Source organism: Eublepharis macularius, chromosome 14 (genome assembly GCF_028583425.1).
Source record: "Eublepharis macularius isolate TG4126 chromosome 14, MPM_Emac_v1.0, whole genome shotgun sequence".
Classification (NCBI taxonomy): Eukaryota; Metazoa; Chordata; class Lepidosauria; order Squamata; family Eublepharidae; genus Eublepharis; species Eublepharis macularius.
Window position 1 is genome coordinate 62,831,143 of NC_072803.1, and position 6,576 is coordinate 62,837,718.

A 6,576-nucleotide genomic window follows, 5' to 3' on the forward strand; every position below is an offset into this window, starting at 1 on the left:
TCTTGGGGGAAATCTTCCTCTTAACACACACATCTGCTCCTTCCTACTCCCAATAGTAAACAGGATTCTTTGCGCGAATTTGCCCTGAGAACATCTCGCATAGCTGTACTATCAAGTTGAGTCACTGAGAAAGCAAGACAGCAATTCACAGGAGTGAGAAGTACACAAGGTCATGAACACTGAAAGTTTCTACAGTCCATTAGATATAGACCTGCAAGCAGCCTGTGAAAGGCAGTTATGGCATTGGCAATATGACATCAAGTTACAGTATGAAACATTGGCTCAGTATTAGCATTGGCATGGACGGGGCTCAGACATGACAAACATAGCCAAGGCATAAAAATGTGGGGATACGAGGTACTGCCTTACAGTGGCTTGTCTCTTTTCTCCATGGTTGGGGACAGAGGGTGGTGCTTGGGGAGAAATTGTTACCCCATTACCCACTGGTGTACGGGGTCCTGCAGAGGGCAATACTGTCCCCTTTATTGTTTAATATCTACATCCCCTTGCCCAGTTGGTGCGAAGTTTCGGGCTTGGGTGTCATCAATATGCAGATGACACCCAGCTGTATCTAATGATGGACAGCCAGCCCGACTCAGCCCCAGATGTCCTGGAACATGCATTTGCAGCCGTGACTTATTGGTTGAAACAGAATCGACTGAAACTGAACCCAACAAAGACAGAGGTCCTGTACTTGAGCCACAGGGGACTGGGTTCGGGACTCTGGCTCCCAGCCCTCAATGGGGCACAGCTTGAGCCAGTTCCAAGGGTCAGGAGTCTGGGCGTGATCCTGGATGCCTCCCTGAAAATGGAGGCACAGGTTGCAGCGGTTGTCAGGGCTTCTTTTTTCCACCCACGACAGACCAGGCAACTTGTCCCCTACCTGTCTACCTGTGACTTAACTACAGTGATCCAGGCAATGGTCATCTCTAAGTTAGACTACCGTGACTCGCTCTACGCGGGCCTACCCTTGAGCCTGTCCCAGAGATTGCAGCTGGTGCAAAATGCAGCAGCACGTGTCATTATGAAAGCACCAAAAAGGGCGCATATTACACCAATACTGCACGAGCTGCATTGGTTGCCAGCAGGGCTCATTTCAAGGGGGAACGCACAGGAACACAGTTCAGGCAGTTCCCCAAAGAGGTCACATGTCAGATGGCCCCGCCCACCTGACTCTCGGCCTTTTTGGATCTGTTTCAGCCTGAATTGGGGCCGAAACGGCCCGGATTGGGCCTCTGATGGGTGGTGGATCACCCACTCAGTCCTGGCTCCTACCTGGTGGAACGCTCTGTCTACTGAGACCAGGGCCCAGCAGGATTTACTATCTTTCTGCCGGGCCTGTAAGACAGAGTTGTTCCGCCAGGCTCATGGCCGGAGGATGCAACATCTACCCCCTCCCTGTGAAAGTTGCCCACCACTGTTTGTTCTTCAGTTGCTGTTGCTGTGCTGCTATATCCAGTTGTATTGCTGTATCGTTGGTTATCAGCAACCTGGCAGTAAAATCTAAGCAAAGTCACAGCCCTAAATACCAGTCCTTTAAATTGTTCCGGGAAACAGATGGGCAGCCAGTGTAGACCACTCCTAAATAAGCAAGGAGATGTTTGATGATCTATGGTGGTGGTTGAGATGGAAATTTATTGTGACTATACCGCCTTTTTAGTGCATAAAATATTTTCTCACTTTTGAAAGTAAAGCGGGTTTGAGACAGGGCCTTTTCTGCTGTGACCTCCACACACTGAAATACAACCTCCAGTATATATGTCAAGTGGTTACTTTTTTTTCTCTCTTTTAGACCCCAGTTAGAAACATTTTTATTTGCTTAGGCTTCTTTTGTCATTTGATCAGTTAAACCTGTATTTGGTATGGCGGCTCTTTTGTCCCCCTTAAAAGGGAAAAAAACTGATTATACTGTGTTTAAATGGACAGACTGAATGTTAGGGGGAGGATGGAAGACAGGAAGTTATTTTCTTACTCATAAAGGTTAGAAAGAGAAACTTTGCTGAGGGAAGGGGTAGAAAACACTTTCTTTGCACACAGGAACATTTCTTAGTAGTTGAACTGTGAGCATTTTGCATTTTATGTTTCATAAGTTGCTTCAATTAAACAGTCCACCAGGATAATACCTCCTATGGCTGCTTCTGGAAGGCAGCTAGGGAAGCCACACCCTATGTGGAAGTAGTGGCAAGCAGGGTTGAGACAGGCAGGGATGGTGTTTGCACGCCCCATCCCTGGACTGCTTACCACTGTCCCTGCCATTTCATTGTGTTGGTGTAGAGGTGCCAGGATGCCAACAATCATGTTAGGGGGCCCTACAGCCCAGCAGTCTCTCTTTCCCCCCTTCACAGCTGAGCTGTAGTTAAAGGGCCACCGCGGATCACTCAAAATTGGCGGGGGAGCCAGTTAAAGAGCGCAGACCTGGGAGGGAGAGCATGTTGAGCTTAGCTCCACCCCCTTCCCAGACTGGTTGTAGGTGAAGTATCCTCACGAACATTCTATCCACAGCCCACCCAAACTTCCTCCTTCGATTCACACAGCAAAGGAGATTTTTCTGTGCTCTGGCTCAAAGAAGAATGTGCCAGGAACTCAAAGAGACATGCTTGGAAAGAGCACGACTATGTATGGAAGCTTCTAAAAAATTCAGAGGCCTGTGTGGAAACAGTTTATGGGTTGCTGACTTCATCTATCATTTACTGTCATTGGCAATGCTGAACACTACCACCCACATAATTTTTCCTAGTGTCTTTTGATACATGTGGCATTGCAGCCCTCATTTTCTTCAGAAAATGCCCTTCAAGTTCTCCTTCTGCCTCTTTCTCAACAGGGCTGCCATCCTTCGGGCGGGGCCTGGCGTTCCCTTGGAATTATATGTGATCTGTAGATTTCAGAGGTCAAAGAGACTTTTCACACTCGTATGTTACAGCATTTCCGCACCTGTTTCACATCCCATGTTTGCAGAGGTTTCACACTTGCAAGCTAGTCATGGGACGCAGTGCCGCTATTAGTCTGCGGAATCCCCCTGCAGACATACCGCAAAGTTATTTTGCACCCGCTGCCAACTCGCAGCTGGCCCAATTAATGTCAGTGTGAAGACTTTTGTCCTCTTTTTGCGTCTCTCCCCACCCCTTTTTCTTTTCCTCGGGAGCTGATTGATCTGTGCGGATCTGACCACACCCTCTCTCCTCAGCTTCCTGACTGCTTTGTCCGCCCGCTTTTTAAACATTTCAGCATTTGGTGGCTGTGCAGTGAAGCGTCCTGGCCTGGCTGGCAGCAAGGAGCCAGGTGCCCCCTGGCCTGGCCCAAGCAGGGAAAGCAGAGCACAGAACGGGAGGCAGGCAGGCAGGGCCGGGGTCGCAGGGTGCAAGTGCACACACTCACCCTCTGTGCCCCGGAGCCTCTGTCCGAGCAACGCCCCCAAAGAACTTCGGCTTGGCGTAGCAGGCAGCCCTGGCAGGGAGCGGTGGGGGAGAACTTCAGCTGTGCAAAACACAAGGTGCTTGGTATGTGGTCTGGGGCTGAGCCAACTTTAATCTTTGCTCAGATGCCTCTTGCCCTTGTCAGTGCCGACGAATTTGTGAACCAGGGATTATGTGGGGTCCGGAGTGAAGGAGGGCAGAAGGCTGGGAATGAGCAAGGGGCATGGGAGACTTTCCTTCTGGCAAGGCCTCTGCTCAGCCTCTCCCCTCTTCTGGCTCCTATCCTTGCGTCCCCCTCCATCCCTGTATCCTGCTGCTACGGCTTCCTCTTAAGCTTCCTCATCACATTTAAGCTGTTTGCTTCTCTACACTACCCTCTCCTTTTCCTTAAGCAGATTAGTCTGTGTGGATCTTATAAAACCCACCCTCCTCAGCACCCCGTCAGCTTTTTCTGTAATTTTAAAAATATATTTCTAAAGGACAGTAATGTTCCAGCATTAAAATGGTATTCAAACAAACATGGGGAGTCTTTCTCCAAAAAGATCACCACACCCCATCCATTCAGGGTTCACATGATCGCATGAGACCAATGATGGCTGGAAAATTTTCTGGGCAGGGACAATCAGCTCTCAACACTTCTCAGCGCTATTTTCAAACATGAAAAGTTAGGGTGCAAAAATGGCTGCACAGAGATGCAGTATTGATGTGCATAGGGAGGGGTGGGGTTTCAAGTGGTGATGTCACAAAGTTACAACGCATGCACAAACTTTTTTATAAAAAAAGGTGACATGAATTCCAAAGCGCACAAAGTGCGCAACAAAACTGAGGCTTGTGAAACAAAATGCAGGACACCAATTCGAAACTTCTTGGACAGTGTGAAATGCACAGGTGCCGAGCCAAATCTGTTGCAATCGTGACGACTCCTCAGAAATGGCGCATCAACCCATGAGTGTGAAATATCTCAAAGAAATGGCAATATCAGAGGGCAGACTTTATGGAATCACGTCCCTGCGTAGTCACTTCTCCTCCCCAAACTCCAGTCTCCCCAAGCTTTGCCCCCAAATTGCTAGGAATTTCTCAAGTCACTCTTGGCAGCCCTAGTTACTGTTACAGCTTCTGAACGATGAGTCTTCAAGTAGGAATGGTTCTTTCCAGCCCACATACATTATAAGACCTTCCCCCGCTGCATTCATCTTACAGCCAAAGTTCACAGGTCCCTGTAGCCAGCTTCATGTTCTCCACAATAGGGTTAGATCCAGCAAATTGTATTCATGTCTGACCAGTAGCAAGATATGTAGATACACATATTTTATCCTTCGAATGTGATAATTTTCTCCACGTGACTTTTCTGCAGTGTGTTTATTTTTAAACTACCTTTTCCTGGCAAATGGCTTCAGTCTCCTTTCTTCTGTGCTCCTCAACAGAAAACATTGTGTAAGTATAAAGTGCTGACACTCATAATCTGTTTTACATAATACGTTCTGGAACCAAGCTGTTTTTATTCCATCTGTTGTCTTTTGTTGTAGAACTTTTCACATTTAGAAATCAAAGATAAACTGGGTTGCGAATTGGTGTAGGCTTTCTCTGAAGGACTCAGTAAACAACAATTTGGGGAGGGGTGTAAGATTAAATAAGCTATGCAACTATGCAGCTAAGGCCATGACAATTGTGATGGCTGAGCCGATTGGTCTGTGGCCTCCCCTGTCACCTTGGCTCATTCCATCTGAAAAGAAAAGTGACAGCATATTAAGCAAAATTGTTTTGCAGGGGGAGTATCGCTGTGGTTCACAAAAGTGGGATGGAAAAGTTTCCATTTCATAACATTAATAAAGTGATGTCATTGTCAATACAATATTAGACAAACTTGGCAGTTTCACAGCTTAATCCTAGGGAGGGGGCCCCTAAAGCATTCAGGAAGCCAATTAGAAGGTACAACAGCCAGCATATCTGGCCAGTACTACGTCATACAACCCATCTACAACAGAACAGTATGTAAACACCACTCCATCCAGGTTCCCCACCAGCACCTGGCTGCCACAGACGGGCACTGGAGGATCTGTGGCATAAATCCTTGTGCCAGCAGGCCAAGGATGGGGGCAGGACATGGGTTAGTTAACTCCCTAAGCTGTTTCGAGCTCGGGAACATTCCCCACAGCAGTGGAGAGTTACGCCACAAAAAAAGGTGACATAGCTCATAGGCGCCCAGGTTGCGGGAAAAGTCGCCTCTCCCTCTTTCAGCCCTGCCCAAATGGCCTGGAGTAGTATAGGATGCTTAGAGCTGTGATCAATCCCCTCACACCCCTGCTGAGCCCCCTTGCTAGTGGCCAATCACAGCCCCCCCCCACCTTCATAACCTCTGGCCATGCCCATTAACTCAGATAAGTGGGGGCACAGCCAGAGAGTCCTCTGCCGTGGGGAATTAGAGCGTGAGATGAGAGAGTGTGCTCATGGTTGGGGGGAAAGAGCACACAGTAGGCCCTTTGCAAAACTAGTTGAGCACTTTGCACTCGGAAGGACAGCTAAGTCCAGAATATCTGACTAACAGCTCCTCCTCAGGTAACTCATCTCCAGAGTCTCAACTCAAAGGTAGAGGGGGATACCTTTTGCAGGACAAAGATATCCCTGCATTTCTTTATGTGGGGGCAGCATGGCTGTGGAGGGCTCTGGCAGAAGTGGCAGCCACCAGCAACCAAACCGGACCAAGGCTGAAAAGGCACTCCTGTATGACCTAGTTGTGGAGCATGCCAGTGTGGCCCTTGCCACTGCCAGGGACACCTCAGCCACCACTCACCAATAGGCCTTCTGGTGGAATGACTGCTTCAGGCTGGCTTGGAAGCGTGTGCGCACCCTCATGGCCAGGGGCTTCCCGTACAAGTGGGCAGTGGAGAAGGATTTGCCCGAGGGAGAGGCTATCATGAGAGTGTGGTCCTACCTGTTGTGGTGGACAGTCATAGCAACAAGGTCTTGTCTGTGACCCGGGGACCATGGCACTACTCAGGGAGCCCTGAAGATAGGCCTCACCACCCCTCGCCACTTGTTCACACCCACACATCTGTTATGCAGGTGAGTCGCTCAGCAAGAATACCTTTCCTCAGTCGTTGGGCAAGGAGAGGAAGTTGTTGGGGTGGAAGGTGCCCCAGGGAGCAGCCAAACAGCCATGGCA